Genomic DNA, 18,532 nt, shown 5'->3' with positions numbered 1-18,532 from the left:
TAATCGCGCAAAGTGCGACCATTATCACTAGTGCTTGGGAATGAGTAAAAATCACATGCCCTACAATCAGAGGCCATATCATGAGTAAATAAAAGACTATTTATAGCTAAATTCTAGGGAACACCATCAACGGATCTCGGCCCCATGAAGACCTGCATTTATTCATGTTTGCTTGTGTTGCGTAATGGCTAGTCTCATGATTTCGAAGCAAGGCGAGCTCAATGGTGTGACACTGAGGTCACGCCCTATTTTTCTTGCAAAAATGAGTGTTGATATGTTACAACCTTTTTAGGATGTTTAAAAGAGAATGAAGAGTTGTCACTTAACGAATTAATGTGTATTAAGGCTCCATATTAAACTAATTTATAGATAACTCTGTTCATTAGTCAACATTACCAGAGGTCAGGTAAAGATAGTTATCTTGAGGAAAAAATGTTAAACACCTTTTGAAGTACATAAATATAAACCTCCTTCAGAGTTCAGACTCATTATTATGCAGGAATTAATCTATAAACAAAGAAATAATTAATTAATTATTAAAAAATAACCAAGTAATTAAGCACGTGAAAAGGTGAATAACGTAACGAAGGAGGAACTAGAAAACCTAACATGCATTTTAAATACAAATTACCCAATTTAAAACTATGATACAAATAAATTGTACGTCTTATTTTATAACTTAAAAAATGTTATAAAATAAGGTTTAGCTCTACATAAGAATGGAGGAAATACAACAAATCATCTCAATATATATATATATATATATATATATATATATATATATAATTAACACGGGAAGAAAAGATCCATGAAATCATAATCACTGGCCTCTAGAGTAGCTCAAGATGAATTGACAAAAAGGCCACTTTAAAAATTTATTTTTCTAAATAGCCACTTCATTTCTTTTCCATTTAATTTTTATGATTAGGTTCAAAAAAGTAGAAAAATTTGGGGTCCGCATATGGGTCAATAACCTTTTCAACATTTTCAAAACTTAAAAAATTAAATAAATTATACCTAACTCCCTTCATTTTTTAATAATAAATTAAACCCCCTCTCTCTCCTCCAAAATTCCTCTTCTTCCACTGCTCCCAAGGAAAAACTTTCAAAGTTCATTTTTGCTTCATCTTCTTCTCCAACGGCGAAGGTCTTCATTTTTCGTACTAAGGTAAGTTAAAATAAAATTCTGATTATTTCTAGATCCATTTTACTTTATTTTATTTGTTATCCATTTTGTAGTGAATCCTAGTATATAATTTTTTTCAAATATAATGATTAAATAGCGAAAATATGAAAATTCTATAGCTAATTAGTTTGATTCCGTAGCAATAGTTGATTTTTGATTCTGCAGATTCGATAAAAAATTTTTTGTTTCTCGCACTGTTGAATTTTGATTTTTTTTTTAAAATTGATTCAGTTGTGATATTTTTGTGTATTGCATTGTTGAATGGTGGAATAATTCTTAGTTATTTTGGTTGTTTGAATTGAGAATTGATCTATATCTGTTAGTAGACTTGTGGTTTATGAATTGACAAGCCCCCAGATTTTGTTAAATTTTTAGGTATAGGAAATTCTTTTCAAATATGATTGATTAAATAGTGAACATATGAAAATTTTATAGCTAATTAGTTTGATTTCGTAACAATAGTTGAGTTTTGATTCTGCATATTTAACTGAAAATTTTTGGTCGATCATACTGTTGGATTTTGAATTTGTTTTAAAAAATTAATTTACATGCTATTTTTGTGTACTGCATTATTGAATGGTGGGATAATTCTTAGTTATTTTGGCTATTTGAATTGAGCATTGACCTGTTTCTGTTAGTAGACTTATGATCTATGAATTGACAATGACAAAATTGTTGTTAAGTGCAGATTTTGTTAAAAACTGGATAAAGCTATAGGAGGTGTTAAAGACATTGTTGCTACTGCGTCTGGTTGTGCTTCTAGCAATAGAAAAAGAAATAGTGAGGCAGTTGAACAAGTCTCTAAAAGAAAAGAAATTGAAACAGAAGAGTTGAAATCAGATTCGAAGAGCATGATAGACAGATAAATATGTTGATGATTATAGTAAAACTGTTAAGTCTGGTTATGATGTTGCTGAGTGTAGTGGTAGTAATGATAGTGAAGCGAGCGAGGATAGTGAAAAAATAGTGTTGATGGGGATAATGTGACATGACCCGAACCGGGCCTCATCGTGTCGGGCATCTCAAGTTCGATCGGGACCGAAGATCACCCCCTATACCTAATCCAACCAACCACTATATTACCCGTGTCAGATAAATTTCAAACATATAACAAGATAGAGTATTAAAATTTCAATAATTTTGGGATAAGTCTAGAACCGTGACCAACCCAATCAAGTCATACCGTCTAAACCAAATCAAATCGTAACATACCCAAGTCCACAATTGTTCATACAAAGCCTCTAAACAATATCCAAGAATATCAAGTCGGGACATGCCCCCGATCATAGCCAAAAACAAATGTCAAGAGAATAGAAAAAGCATAAAATAAACCATAACATGAAATGGGCCTTTCGAAGAATGGAAGCTCACCACTTCAGTCTGATTCAAGCTGTTCCTGAGTCATCAAGTACTGAGCAGGAGGTGTGATAGTATGACCGATTCTTGTATCACGTGGGGATACAGCGCCCGAAGATGGGTTAGCGAATGAACGCTAGCATATACTCAGGAGTAAGGATAAAATAATGCTATTATTCAAAATCAAAATAAATAACCAAATGCAATCACATACATACATACATACATACATACATACATACATACATACATACATACATATATATATATGTATGTATGTATGTATGTATATATATACCCTGTTCTGTGGACAACACCCTCCAAATTGGTATTAGAGCCAATAAGATTAAAATACTCTATAAGAAGACCTTGTAAAAATAAGATTAAAATACTCTATGAAAAGACCTCGTAAACATAAGATTAAAATACTCTATGAGAAGACCTCGTAAACATACTAAAACTTATAAAGAAATTAAGAGAACAATTAAAAAGTCTTTATTTTGAATATAAAAGAATTAACAATACAAAAGAAGATCTAATGAGATTAGATCAGCTAATCACCATAATTTCTAGATTAGAGTATAAATTAATTGGAAATCTGAAGTCCAAAAATAAAAATAAATGAATAAGGAACAAAATAAAGAACAAATTTTAAAATTACTTTCGGATAAAAAATAAGAACTTATTATTCAAAAAAATTGCTATGAATATAATTTATTCGCAGGAGTTTGCGAAAAATCACTATTCTCTCAAAGAGAAGTTATACTTCAGTTGGAACTCAAAATTTTCCACTATGAGCATAAGGTCAAGCCTAATCCATATTAACTCACTATGAGTCATAATGAAATTTTACAAAAACTTGACGACCTTATGAACATGCAAAGGCATCTAGCCGTTAAAATCAACCTAATAGAGAAAGAAATCAAGCTTATAAAAGATAACTCACCTATAAGGGTAAATAACCTTATCGAAAGAGCTAACGCCTTCGATAAGGAATTAGGAAAGAAAATTAGGAGAGAACTTTTCGCTCCTACCTTCTCTAATAAAGGTACATATCAAAAGGGAAGCCTTGACGAAAAGATTATATCTAGCTTTCTAGAAAAGAAATTAAGGAAAGAAATAGAGGAGAAATATTCTCCTAAAATAAAAGAAAATCCTAGTTCCAAATTAGAAGAAGGTTCTAGTTCAAAAAATAAAATAGAAGAATCAAATGAATAACATAGACAAATTGGTTTATGCATTAGAAGAACTTGATCTAAAAGACCAAGATCACCATGTTCTTATGAACAAAGGAGATACAGGAGGACCACAAGAAAACTTTAGGAGTCCTAAACAAGAAGGAAGCTCTTTTACAAAGCCTATGCAAAAAGGTAATTTCTTACCTAAATCCAAAAAAGAAAAGACTATAATAGTCAATATCATAACAATAATAAGGCTAAATACATGCCTAATAGACTTTCAATAGGAGATGTTGGGTTTACTCAGTTTTTAGATCTAGATTGTAAAAGAGAACCAGGAGAATTTCTGAATTTATGGACTAAAAATCTAGAATTATTCTTCATCATGAGAAAAAGAGTAAATTATACCAGTGATGAAAAGTATTTAATTGCTATTAACACCTTTACAAGAAAGGTAAACAATTGGTTTAAAGGAGTATCAGAAGATGCTGCAAAGATTTTTAAAATTGAAGTTCTAGAGCAGTTTGAAAAATTAATCAGAGCGGAATAAACCATAAAGTAAAATACGTTGGATGCAAATTCTTAGATATCCAAGGGGATGTCTCTAAAGGAAAGGAAAAACAAACGCTATTAGCAGCAGAATGACTAGAGAAACTTTAAATTTGTAAAGTGAGTTGTATTCATGAATATACTTGTGAATTTGAAGAATAGTACTACAATCTGTTTGACAGTTGTCTAAACATGAAGCCATTTATGGATAAATACTTTCAATAACTACCAGAATTTTGGACTAGTTATTTTAGGGAAGAATGTGCTAAAGAAGATCAAACGGGCAATTCATTCGGGAAAAGAATTTCATTCCTTAATCAACGAATTATCCAGCTTTGTATGTTACATAATATAATCAACGAATTATCCAGCTTTGTATGTTACATAATATACAAAGAAAAATCAAAAGAATTAACACCCAAATTTGCTGTGAAGATACAGAAGCAGCATTACAATGGGGATGTCATGAAAGAAATCCTTTAAAAAGAAAAAGAAAACAGAAAGGATTAATCAAAAGAAAAAATATTTTCAAAAGTAATTATGTACCAAGAAAAAGGTACTTCAAAAAATGAAGAAATTTCAAAAAGAAATCTATAGACAAATGTAAGTAGTATAATTATGGAGAGGAAGGCCACAAAAGTTATGGGTGTAATAAAAAGAAAGTTAAAATCTCTAAAATAGATAGACAAGAAATTAATTTTGACTTGGAGTCAGTAACATCTATCAAAAGTGAAGATTTTTACGTAGAACTCTATGAAGAATTCTCAGACTCAAGCACTGATTTAGAAGAATGAATCAAGAAATTGAGAATCTAGAAGAAATCACTCAAGTTATAGAAACTGAAGAAGATCAGCGAGGATATGCTTTGAAAGCAACATTCTATGGAGAATTATTAAGAAAAATCCAAGGATTAAAATTTAACCTTCGAACGGAGGATAGTCTGCTTAGTAGGTTACAAAGAACATTTCCAAGAGATAAAATCTCAGACCTGGAATATCAAGAAATTGAAAAGGCAATATAGATTACTCAAACTACTGGAAAACATAAGCTTAACCTATTAACAAAGCCTATGATCGATCAAATTCTAAGAAAATTCTGAAAAGAAAAACAAGAAAGATGATTTATGTTCATCTCGGAGGAATCCAAATAATGGTAAAATTCACCTTCAAAGAAATAATTAATTGTCCAATAGTTATCAACCTTTTGGACGAAAGATTTATTAACACTAGGGAAGGAAACCTAGGCATTGTTGAAGGAAATTTGGCTTACACCAAATTATTATTTACCTACTATACAAGGTATTGTATATCACTGAAAGATGCTAACTTTAATGAAGCCTTAAGTCTGCATTTTCAGGTAAAAAGAGATGATTTATTTAAATCAGGTAACCATATTATGAACATTTATTATCAAGCTCTATATACAGTTACTAATTCAAATTATAGAAATGTCTATTAAAATAAAAGTTTGATTGAAATTGATCAAGAATGTGCAGGGATAGCTAGAATAGTTGAAACAGAAGTTCAACAGGCAAAAATCCTGAGTAAATATGAAATTCAAGTTGGAAGAGCCCTAGAAATAGGAAGCTCAAATACCTCAAACCTGAAACTCTCTATAGAGTATGAGAGAAATGTCATAAGAAAAGGTAATTCTAGAAGAATTACCAATGAAAGCTCTAACAACATTACTAAAGTTTCAGGAAGATTCTTTAATGGGAGAGATTGGAATAAACATACCATCCTAATTCAATCAGGATCTTCGGCAAATCATGTTAAGAAAAGTATCCTAGATGGTTTAACCACGTATGAAGGTACCCCCTACATTTATAAAACATTTGAAGAAAACAACTACAACTGGTCAAAAATGGTAAAACTATCAATTTAGTTTGAATCAATTAGAAGAACCATTCCTTGTTATATTACCAATCATGAAAATGATTATAATATAATATTAGGAGGAACATTTCTCAACAGCTTAGATCAATATAATATCCAAAAGAAAGGAATTAAAATAACCTTAGACGGTAAAACTTGTTTTATTCCTAAAATCTAAATGCCAAAAGAAACCTCTTTTAGAGTAGTAGTATTCGTAGAATTTACCACCTATGAAACAAAATTGACATCATGTTGTCAGATAGATAATGATTCTGAAGCCAGTTTCGCTAAAACTTTTTCGATAAAAAATTGAAAAAATAATCATGTTAATGCTTCTATTGCTAGTATTACAGGTGACAGGGAAAAGCTCACACATTATAAAGAAAATGTGAAAATAATTTTAGTTACTAAAATTCTTTCAATAAAATATGTTTATGCTTATGATAAACTAGAAATTAATTTGTTACTCAAAAATAATTTTATACAACACTTTCAGGATTATCATCAAACAATATACATGGTTAGTTTCAAAACTCTATGTAATCATTTTATAAAAATCTCAAGAAAACATAATCCCTACGTTTTAACAAAAGAAAGGGGAATTTTTGAAAGAAATTTTTGGATAACCCAAAAAAATATTCATGTAAATGTCTTAATCTTGAAAAAAATAAAACAAGATTTATAACACTCTTATGGAGAAAATCTATTGAAAAAAATGAGACAATAATCATGAAAAGACAGTTTTGATTCTTAAAAATTCTAGTATCATTATAAGAGTTAAACCCACACTTTACAATGAAGAAGATAAAATTGAATTTAAGATTCAGATACAAGAACTCCTTAATCTCAAATTAATAAGGGAAAGCAGGAGTCCACACAGCAATCCCGCATTTATGGTTAGAAATCATGCGGAACAAAAAAGAGAAAAAGCTCGAATGATAATAAACTATAAAGAGCTAAATAAAAAATATATTTTTGATGGATATTTTATCCCAAATAAAAACAATCTTATCAACCTTGCTAAAGGAAAATCATACTTTTCAAAATTTGACTGTAAAAGTGGGTTTTGACAAATTAAACCATTAGAGGAATCAATCCCTCTAACAATATTTCGCACTCCTAATAGATATTATGAATGGTTGGTAATGACATTTGGATTAAAAAATGCGCCCCAAATCTTCCAAAGAAAACTAGATAAAATATTCTCTGAAAAGAATTTTTTAATTGTCAACATAGACGATATTTTGGTATGCTCAGAAAACTACCAAGAACATTTAGCACATCTCAGAGAATTTTCAAAAATTTATGTTAAAAATACAATTGTTTTAAGACAAAAAAAGGCTGAAATAAACAAAAATGAAATAGAATTTCTTGGAATGATTATTTCAAAAAATGAAATAGAGTTACAACTCATATTTCAAAGAAAATAGAATTTCCTAATAAACTAACAATGAAACAAGAGACAAAAATTTCTTGGTTGTTTAAACTATGCAGGTGAATTCATCCGGATCTTGCAAAGAAAAGAAATCCTTTGCAAAAACTAATTAGAAAGTCAAATTGTCTAGTATGGACCAATGAACATACTCTTTGTGTTCAAAATCTAAAAGAAGAATTTGCTAAGCTTCCAAAGCTTAGACTACCTGAACCAAAAGACAATTTAGTCTTACAAACAAATGCCTCTGACTATCATTGGGGAGCATTATTACAAACAGATTTAAATGAAATTTGCCGATATACCAGTGAAACTTTTAATGAAGCAAAAGTTAATTATTCCACAAATGAAAAAGAATTACTAGCGGTAATAAAAGGGATACAAAAGTTTTCAGCATTTTTATTACCAAAATCATTTATTGTAAAAATAGGTAACACACAAATATTAGGTTTGATATTTAATAAATTACCTTGCGAACCACAATACAGAAGGTTACACATACGGAAGGTATTGTTGTCGTTCTATTCTTTTAAAATAGAAAATGTTAAAGGATCTGACAATGTTTTTGCAAATTTTCGTTCAAGAAACGTCCAAATAGACAATAGAACCCAGGTGTTGGTCAATAGGATATTCCAAAGAATGAATGACATTGAAGAAGCCATAAATGAAAAAAATCCTATGCTATTTAACACTCGTGATGAACTATCAGGCTTGTCTGAAAAGGCGAGAAAATTATAATATGAACTAAATCAGTTTAATACTGATCAAGCTAAAAATATCATAGAATTTCAACTTCTCTATGAACATCTGGATACTAGACCAAAGGGATAAAAAATCCCTAACAAAGTGGCAGGAGATGTCCCACTAGCACCTAGTGCCAACAACATCTCCATAGTAAGCCCGGATATACCAATGTCTGAGTCTTCTGACACAACTAAAAGCCGGCCACAAGGAAAATTCCCTATAGAAACAACATCAGTGAAAACTAAAAAAAATTCTGATAAATTAGAAAAAGGACTAACTCTTCCGCAGGAAAAAGATTTGCTTCTTTTCAAGTCGGAAAAATCCATCCAAAAGAGGAAGAATATATGACATTCACCAGACAGATTTACAATCTACCAAGTGAGAGTGGAGAAACTTTTGAAATTCTAGGAATAAAAAGTTTGTATCCAAGAATTTTAATATTCCCAGGTGGAAGTCCTAGCTTCACAGCTAAATTATTTAAATTCGGATGTCATGTTGGAAAAGAAATTCGAGTTTAACATGCATTTAAAACCTTAACCTGGGTTGTGTAGCTTTACCAGCATAATCTACCCACAGGCTATATGGGTCTAGTGTTATCCCCTGAACGGGACCCAGTGCGTGTAGCCACACGAACAGGAGATACCATAGGTGGCCGGGTATTTCCTTGTACCCTTCACCCTCTATGATACATATATATGAGTATATACTTAGGGGATTCCCTCGTACCCCACAAGTACGTGGTCATCAAGACCAATCCTCATGTCGGCAAACATGAGTTTTCAGTGTCAACCTTTCGGACTCACACCTTCACGGCTAGCTATCACAACCCTCATTATTGCCCAATTAAAAGATTAAGGCATGATAATGTAGTATCGTCATACTGACTATAGCTTGTAAGCAATGTCATTAGTTAACACTTAGGGGATTCCCATGTTCCCAACATTCACTTAGGGGATTCCCATGTTCCCAACATTCTATTATTAAAATCATTTGGGGGATTCCTGTGTACCCCACAAGGTTTTCATAGATTATTCACATTGGGAATTCCATTGTACCCCATAAGTTTTTCAAAAGCATCTTTAACCAAAGTCATGGCCACCAAGGCCTTTCCAAAAATCATTTAAAACTATTTAATCTAGTTTAGGTCCCATTACCATATTATGCAATGCAAGATTTTCAATGATAATCAAGCTATGACACAAAACCATTCTCATAGATATTTCAACAAACATGTTGAGGTCATATAGTTTCCAAAATTAAAACCAAGTATCAATTGACCATTCCAATGCAACCACATGTTCAAACCACCATTATAACATGAAAGCCATAAGAAAAACATAGGAAAACATTATCCAACAAAGAAAAACTAAAACCCCCAACATATATTTCAAAACCCAAACAATATCACAATAACACCATGAAAACCATCCAGTAAAATATGATTTTAGTTGAACTAACAATTTGGGAGGAGTAACACGCCTGGGTTATGAAGATTCACGAAGAGATTTTGATTCTTAATCCTCTAAATGTCCACCTTGAATAAACCCTAGCCCAATCTTCTGGAGAGGTTGTTAGGGAGAGTTTAAAGAATGTTTTTTAAATCTTCAAAAGTGAGTAATGAGAGGCTAAAAGGTGTTATAGAACGTGGGGTCTTAAGGGTTTGGGGTGGGAAATATATAGAATACCCCCAGCTTAAAAGCTGTAAAAAAATAACGCAGGTGGGTACGATTTGGACCCCTCACTTGTATCCAATCATACGAGTAGTACCCTTAACTCGTACCCTAGGCAGAAAGTTGGACTACAATTCTGTCCAACATACAACTTCATGGCCTAACTTGTATGAACATCGTACGATTGGTGCCCTATAGTCGTACCCTAAGTAGTACATAATCAAGAATGCACACTGTTTAACATATGAATAGCCCTACTTTGTCGTACCATATCTATAGGACTCGTATAGAGTCTTGTCGTACCTTGGAAAAAAATGACCTAGATCACACTATTTATCATACAACTTGGGCTCCTAAGTCGTTAGCACAACATGCCACTAGTATGCTTAAGTCGTATGGTTCGTAGAGAGTTCAAAAACTGATGAAATTTCTAAGGGTCAAAACTCAGGGTGTTTCAATTCTCCCCCACTTGGATCATTAATCTTCAAATGATAGAACGAGGCATGACTAGCATGATTTAAACCCTAAACACACCTGCTCTGACCTTTAAGCAAGTTAAAAAACAAGGATGCAAGAAAATCAATCTTTCCTTTAACTAAGTTAGAAAACAAAGATGTGGTGAAGAACACCTATTTTAAGCACGAATATCCAGAACGGAGAGCAAAAATTGGGTATTCGGACTCTATGTACCCTCTAGCTCCCCGCAAAGCTTCTTCCTCCCTAACCAATGCATCTAATATCCCTTACATATGTCTACACTCTCTGCCAAGATTTCAACTACGAAGATAACACCTCTACATTTCAACCTCCCTGCCTCCTTCCCGCGAACACATAACTACGAGGGCCTGAGTATAGCCCCATATCCATCCCATGTTAAGGACTAACATTGAGTTAAAGCTGCTAGTGAAAACTACGGGACCCTATACTTTACATTGCCCTGATAATACTACCTCGTCTATCACTATAATCAAGGAGCTATAGCCGCATAACACATGGTTGGGTATTTATCAATCACCATGCTCCAGCCTATCTTTACTATACCCACTGTATAGATTTCCTCACCAAAAATAACACCCCTAATCACTATAACAAAGGTTTTCACCACACCTCCCCTCTACAACTATTTAGTATGACAATATTCATCTTATTTTTCTATCTACACTCATAACCTTATCTCTAGTAGTCACGCCAGGATTTCACAATAAAGGACATCTACTCTCTCGTCCAACACATCACTATGCTTCCAAGGGTACACCATCCAAACATAAGAAGGGTCACTAGGGAACTAGAGTATAAACATCAAGAAGGAGGGGGGTTACTTCCTAATTACAACTCCTATCTGTCATACTACCCAAGGCGATACCTACGAAATGAGACACGATACAATAGGAATAAGGTACTCCAAAGCAACCACCAAGGTTATAAATGAAAGGTTACTCCGAAATAAACACACCATAGTACGAGTCCTTAGGACTATGCACCAGAAGAAACATGTCTGCATATACCAAAGGTAGTGTAACGTAAATCCGAGATTCATATTCAGGGAACAAAGCGAGGATTGTCGCTTAAAACTATTGTTTCTTAGAACCAGGCAAGAAGTGAGACATGAATCTATGGGTCATGAGTATCATGGCATAGAGCTTGAACACTTGGAGGCTTGGATTTATGAGGACCATTAATGCCTTTGATTTAGGGGCTGGAGTATGGACATACACGACACATAGAATACGGACTTTAGGCATAAGCACTATTAGAATTCGTGCAACACTAGTAGAGTGCCCTCTTAATCGAAATATGAGGGAATTTTTAGAATAGGAGTAAATTCATATCAACTTTCCCTTGAAGTCCACTGGTAGAAGAAAATTTAAGATTAGCCCTTTGATCTCAATCTTACTACACCTAAAAACACAACACTCCGCTCTAAGGGGTATCACTATAGACATGTACTAGTAACACTTGGCTTTTTTATTCTTAAAACCTCATCTATTCAGATTCTACCTGGGGTCAAGCATAGCCTCACAAACCCTACGCCCTAACCCATTCAATGACTTAGACCCAATCCATCAGTTCAACCTAGACCTCCAGTCTTTATATTACAACTTTCCCTACCCTTGTATTCCCTAAGTGATCAACCTCATTTCTTCCGCACACCTTACCAAGCCTACCAATCTACCCCTACAAATCTTGCATTGCTATCCTTAAGATAATATACCCCCTTCACCAAAATCAATATCTAAAGTTCAAACTTAGTGTCTATAAACCATCATGCACTACCTATTGAGCACCCCACATAATATATATATATATATATATATATGTATATATATATATATATTATATATATATATATATAGTCTACCCCACGAGTAGATTACCCCAGGTCTACCAATCACAGAGTTACTTACTGGAGTAGACACAAAGACAGGATCAGAAATGCACTTTAGGCCAAAACCAAAATGCAGAACCACAAATGAGGTTACATAAGAGAGAGTGGACCCCAGATCAAGTAAATAGTACACATTACAGGAAAAGAGTTTCAATGCACCAATAATGACATCAGGTGATGCATTGGACTCCTGTCAGGTAGTGAGATCATAAGGACAGTCTCGGCTAGTGCCTAATCCAGAAGAAACACCCCTTGGTGTAGGATCTAAGGAGGTGGCAATCGTGATTCTTTTTGTCCTAGTGGAAACTTTTGTGGGACACTCTTGCTATATGTGACCCAACTAACCATATCTAAAACACTGATTCCTCTCCTTATTGCAATAACCATGGTACAACAGACCACAAAATTGGCAGGGATGATAGGATAGGGCTGACTTAGCTCCACCAACCCAAAAATAATAATCACCAGAAAACTGAGAATAAGGGATATTGACAACCACCTGGGAACTTCTTGGATTCCTTTACTCTAACCATTGTCCACCACTTTTACCACTATTCTTCTAACCCCTCACCCAGTCTGGATATTGGGATTTCTTTCTTCGTCTATTTCTTGACCTTGCCTTATTCTTTCTCCCTCTAATAAAAATGTATTATCGTGACAAAGATGTCACTATCTGGGTCAACTGTTGAATAGAACATAAAAATTAACATTGGTAACATCTCCTTGGGGTGACTGAACATGAGTGTCATCTTTCAGAGTAGGGTCAGTAGAGACCGATAGAATTCTATGGGGAAAATTAGATGCAGCAATCCCCGATAGGGTCTCCACCCCATGAGTTGGACGAGATCTATCTACGTCATTCTCGAATGGGATAGGTGAGTTTTCATAAGCTTCACAACGTTAGAAGGGCATGATCTGAAAAATCAACAAAAGAAGATTTAGGTGAGAGTTCAAGACCCTAACTCTATAGCTCAAAAATATAAAAACAAGAAAATCAAACACTCCAAGATGCCTTGTAGTCTCTCCCTTATAAGTGGGGTGCGCTACACGCCCATAAAAGAGACTCTACTCAACACAGCTTTATGGACATACCCTGACACCAAAACCTAGGCTGTGATACCAATGTAACATGACTCGAACCAGGGCCTCATCATATCGAACATCTCAAGTCTGACCGAGATCGGAGACCACCCTCTATACCCAATCCAACCAACCACTATACAACTCGCGTTAGATGAATTCTGAACATATAACAAGATAGAGTATTAATATCTCAATGACTTTGTAATAATTCTAGAACCGTGACCAACCAATCAAGTCATAGCATCTAAACGAAACCAAACTAAAATATACCTAAGTTCACAATTGTCCATACAAAGCCTCTAAACAATGTCCAAGAATATTAATTCGGGACATGCCCCAGACCATAGCTAAAAGCAAATGTCAAGAGAATAGCAAAAGCATAAAATAAACCATAACATGGAATGAGCCTTTTGAAGAATGAAAGCTCACCACTTTAGTCTGACTCAAGTTATCCCCGAATCACCAAGTCACTGAGTAGGAGGTGTGATAGTATGGTCGGTTCCTGCATTATGTGGGGATACAATGCTCGAAGAAGGGTTAACGGGTGAACACTAGCATGTACTCAGGAGTAAGGATAAAATAACACAATTATTCAAAATAAAAGTAAATAACCATATATAATCACATACATACATATATATATATATATATCATGTTGGAAAAGGGAACCGAGTTTAGCATACATTTAAAACCTTAATGTGGGTGGTGTAGATTTATCATCATAATCCACCCACGGGCTATTGGGTCCAATATTACCCCCTGAACGACCCTCGATCCATGTAGCCGCACAAACTGAAGATACTATAGGTGGCCAGGGATTCCCTTGTACCCTTTGCCCTCTATGATACATATGTACGAGTATATACTTGGAGAATTCTCTTGTACCCCATAAGTACGAGGTCATCAAGACCAATCTTCATGTTGGCAAACATGAGTTTCCAATGTCAACCTTTTGGACTCATATCTTCACGGGTAGGTATCACAACCCCCATTATTGACCATTTAAAATATTTAACACATAAACAAACGACCAATTCTAGAAGTCAATTATTAAGGTATTATAATGTGGTATTGTTACACCGACTATAACTTGCAAGCAATGTCATTAACCAACACTTAGGGAATTCCCATGTACCCAAAATTTTATTTTTAAAATCATATGGGGGATTCCTATATACCCCACAAGTTTTTCATAGATTGCTCACTTAGGGGATTCCATTATACCCCATAAGATTTTCAAAACCATATTTAGCCAAATCCATGGCCACCAAGGCCTTTCGAAAAATTATTTAAAAAGTATTTAAACCAATTTAGGTCCTATTACCATATTATGCAGTGAAAGGTTTTCAATGATAGTCAAACTATGTGACAAAACCATTCTCATAGGCATTTTAACAAACATGTTGAGGGCATATAGTTTCCAAAACCAAAATCAAGTATCAATTGACCATTCCCATGCAACCATGTGTTCAAACCACCATTATAACTTGAAAGACGTAAGAAAAATATGGGAAACCATTATCCAACAAAGAACAACCAAAACCCCCAACATATATTTTAAAACCCAAATAATATCATAATAACACCATGAAAACCATTCATTAAAACATGATTTCAGTTGAACTAACAATTTGGGAGGAGTAACATGCCTTGGTTATGAAAATTCATGGAGAGATTTTGATTCTTAAGCCTAGATGACCACCTTTAATAAACCCTAGCCCAATCTTCTTGAGAGGTTGCTAGAGAGAGTTTAAAGAGTGTTTTTTAATCTTATAAAGTAAGTAATGAGAGGATAAAATATGTTGTAGGATGTGGGGTCTTAAGGTTTTGTGGTAGGAAATATCCAGAATACCCCCAGCTTAAAATCTATAATAGAAATAACACAGGTGGGTACGGTTTGGACCCCTCACCCGTATCCATTCATACCAGTAGTACCCCTAAATCATACCCTAGGCAGAAAATTAGACTACAATTCTGTCTAACATATGAGTTCATGGCCTAACTCGTATGAACATCGTACAATTGGTACCCTATAGCTGTACATGATCAATAATGGATACTATTTAATATACGATTGGTCCTACTCTGTCGTACCATCTCCATACAACTCGTATGGATCCTTGTCGTACCTTGGATAAAAAATAACCTAGAACACACTGTTTATTATACGATTTGGGATCCTAAGTCATTTGCACAATATACCACTAGTATGCTTGAGTCGTATGGTTCCTAGAGAGTTCAAAAACTCAGGGTGTTTCATAATGATTCCTTATCTGTGTCTTTTTGTTCAAGGTATATTTTCATGGAGTGGTATGAACTTCGAACTTTGATGGACGGGGTTGGATCTTTTCCAATAATGATATCAATTAGATCAAGAATAGTCATGTATCAAAATTTTAAGCAAATTCTATTTGGCCAAAATTTTAAAAAAAGATTTATGCAGTTCTGTTTTGGACACTTGAGAAACATTTCACAACATCTAAAATTAAATGGACAGATGGTCCATTATTTGTTGTTGCGATATGTTAAGAACGATAAGATATTGCATGAGATATGATTTTGTGTGAATAATAAGACAGATCGTTTTGAATTATAGGAGTTTTGTTTGATCGCGGGGTTGAACTGTTCATCATATCCCAGTGAATCAAAATTGAAGAAGGTGTTAAAGAAAGGGAAACCTTTTTGCTTTAAAGTGATGAAAAACAAAACATAACATTGGTGAAGTTGTTATAGTTGATTAGAAGGAATAAGTAGACTGAGGATCAAAAGTTTTAAGTATTGTTTACTGTGGTTCTTGCACATCATGTTACTTGTAAAAATTTGATGAAGGTTGTCGATAAAAAACTGATTCGAATGGTGGATTCTTTGAGTTTCTTCGAGAGCTATTCATGGAGAAAAGAGATATTTTAATTGATCATAGATTATCTAAAAAAGAAAATAGACTTAAAAAAGAAGAGAGAAGTATTTGATGAGAAGCAGAAGACATCCTATGCTCTATTTGAATTTTCTTGGACATTCACGATATCTATCATCAATTCTTTATTCAATTTATCATAGATTCATATTTTATATATAGTCTGTTATAGACTATGATCTATTTTTTTATTATTGTATTGATTATAGATTTGGATCAATGAGGCCTTCCTCATCTTGGATAATTTGCTGAAAAATCAATTAATGAGTCCTTTTTCATTTCCTGCATCCTCAGATGATACACTATAAAAAAGAACAAGATAATCGAAGTTGACCCATTCAATTATAAAAAAAAATTATAGAGGTATGAATTTATTTTTTATTATGCAATAATGCTACTGTCATATTGAATATTATGTGATTGTTAAATTATTTACTGTAGAACGTGCATCCGTACATCATCCCTACTGTTCGCGAGATGAAGATTAATTACATGATTACATTTAAGCCATATTAAAGACGAAGTGAAGAATAACTTCCTCAGTGGATTGAAGAAAGATTTACAAAGGAAGAATGTTCTTACTTCACACAGAGATAGTGATGACGAAAATTTTAAGTGGTAATATTATTGAAGCAAATGTTGGTGATGATGATTATTCGAGTACCTCAAAAATTGTAGTAGACACCTCTCTCTATGAGAATCTACATAAGCGTGTTGCTATGCTCGAGAAGGTCATGTTGGATATTGCTGCCTATATCAAAGAAAAAAGAATAAAGAAAAAAATTAAAGGATGAGCAACAACATGAACGAGGCAACTTAATTTAATAATTTATGTAGTGGATTAATTTTCTGCTATAAATGTCATTACACTTTAGAACATGATACAGTGCATATGGAACTTGAAGAAGAGGAGAGGAATGAAGAGAAAAAAGTAAAATTGATAAGTTGACCACTATAATGGCAGAAGAGGAAAAAGAAGAAAAAAAGAAGGACGAACAAGTAGTAGAATTATGATAAAAAAAGAAATAGGAGAGAAAGAAGCAGAATTAAAGAAGATAAGGTTGAAAAAGAAAGAGAAAAAGAAGAAGCAGTAGAGGAAGAAGATGAAAAATAGAAGAAAAAGAAGAAACTAAAAAAAAAGTGAAGAATTAGAGAAAATAGATGAAGAAGAACTGGAAGAAGAAGCAGACAAAGAGGAACAAGCTGAGAAACAAGATAAAGAAGAATATAAAGAAGAAAAAGAAGAAGTAGACAAAGAAGAAGCAGAACAAGTAAAAAAGGAGGAAAAAGGAAGAAGAGAAAAAGGAGGAAGAAGAAGATGTTGATGATGTGGTGATGGGTATCATTGTTTTATCAATGATAACATTACTGTTGATGAGAAAAAATTATTTGAATGATAATGTGGTGAAAGTTTAAGACAATTATTTTACTTGGACAACAAATGAATTGAATGATTATTTGATGATATTAGAAACAATTTTTTATTGTATGAAAGTTCTTAAGATTTTGTATGAATCGATTTTTATCAAATTATGTTTTTTCAAAAAATTCGAATATGTATTATGTTATCATAGATGATACAAAATTGATTAACATCATAGAATGCATTTTTGATCTTTTGTAAACTACTAGCACAGTCGATTTTAAGTTGATGCGTAGTTTGATCAACTATGAATAACAGTATTAATATTCTAGTAAAATAAAAATAGTTTTATTTATTCAATACCACTACATTCATGTTACACTTTTTCAAATAACGAATACTAGCATTATACCACATAACATCATTTTTAGATCATTCATACCACATAACATCATTTTTAGATCATTCTCCTTTTCTTCGATGAAAATCAACTTTTATTGTAGTTTATCCCTCTCTATTTGGGTGTCTTATAGAAATACTTTCATGTAATTTCTCTACTCTTTGATTTTTTTGAACAATGTCATGAAAAAATCTCTATTTTCTTTGTATTCTCGAAGTTTTTGTAGCAGATTAAACTTTGCAACGTCATGAAAATCTAATGTGTCGGATTTCGAACTCAACGTTGATAGACTGCTTGGAATTGATACCTCGTTAAGCCATTTAAAATATGAGAATCCACCATTATCCAAGGAAAAAATTAATAATTAGATAACGATTTACTTATTTAAAAAAAATCA

General features: G+C 33.2%; 1 long non-coding RNA gene across 1 annotated transcript; it reads left to right on the top strand.

Annotated features, from left to right (window-relative positions):
- The first annotated feature begins 1,051 nt into the window (after positions 1-1,051).
- LOC107846987 lies at positions 1,052-17,832 on the top strand. The gene is made up of 3 exons (XR_001667235.2): positions 1,052-1,168; positions 16,667-16,735; positions 16,814-17,832. It is a non-coding gene; the product is annotated as an uncharacterized LOC107846987 (long non-coding RNA).
- The last annotated feature ends 700 nt before the right edge of the window (positions 17,833-18,532 follow it).

This window comes from Capsicum annuum, chromosome 11, assembly GCF_002878395.1.
Source record: "Capsicum annuum cultivar UCD-10X-F1 chromosome 11, UCD10Xv1.1, whole genome shotgun sequence".
In the NCBI taxonomy this organism is placed as follows: Eukaryota; Viridiplantae; Streptophyta; class Magnoliopsida; order Solanales; family Solanaceae; genus Capsicum; species Capsicum annuum.
This window is presented reverse-complemented; position numbering and strand designations above follow the sequence as displayed.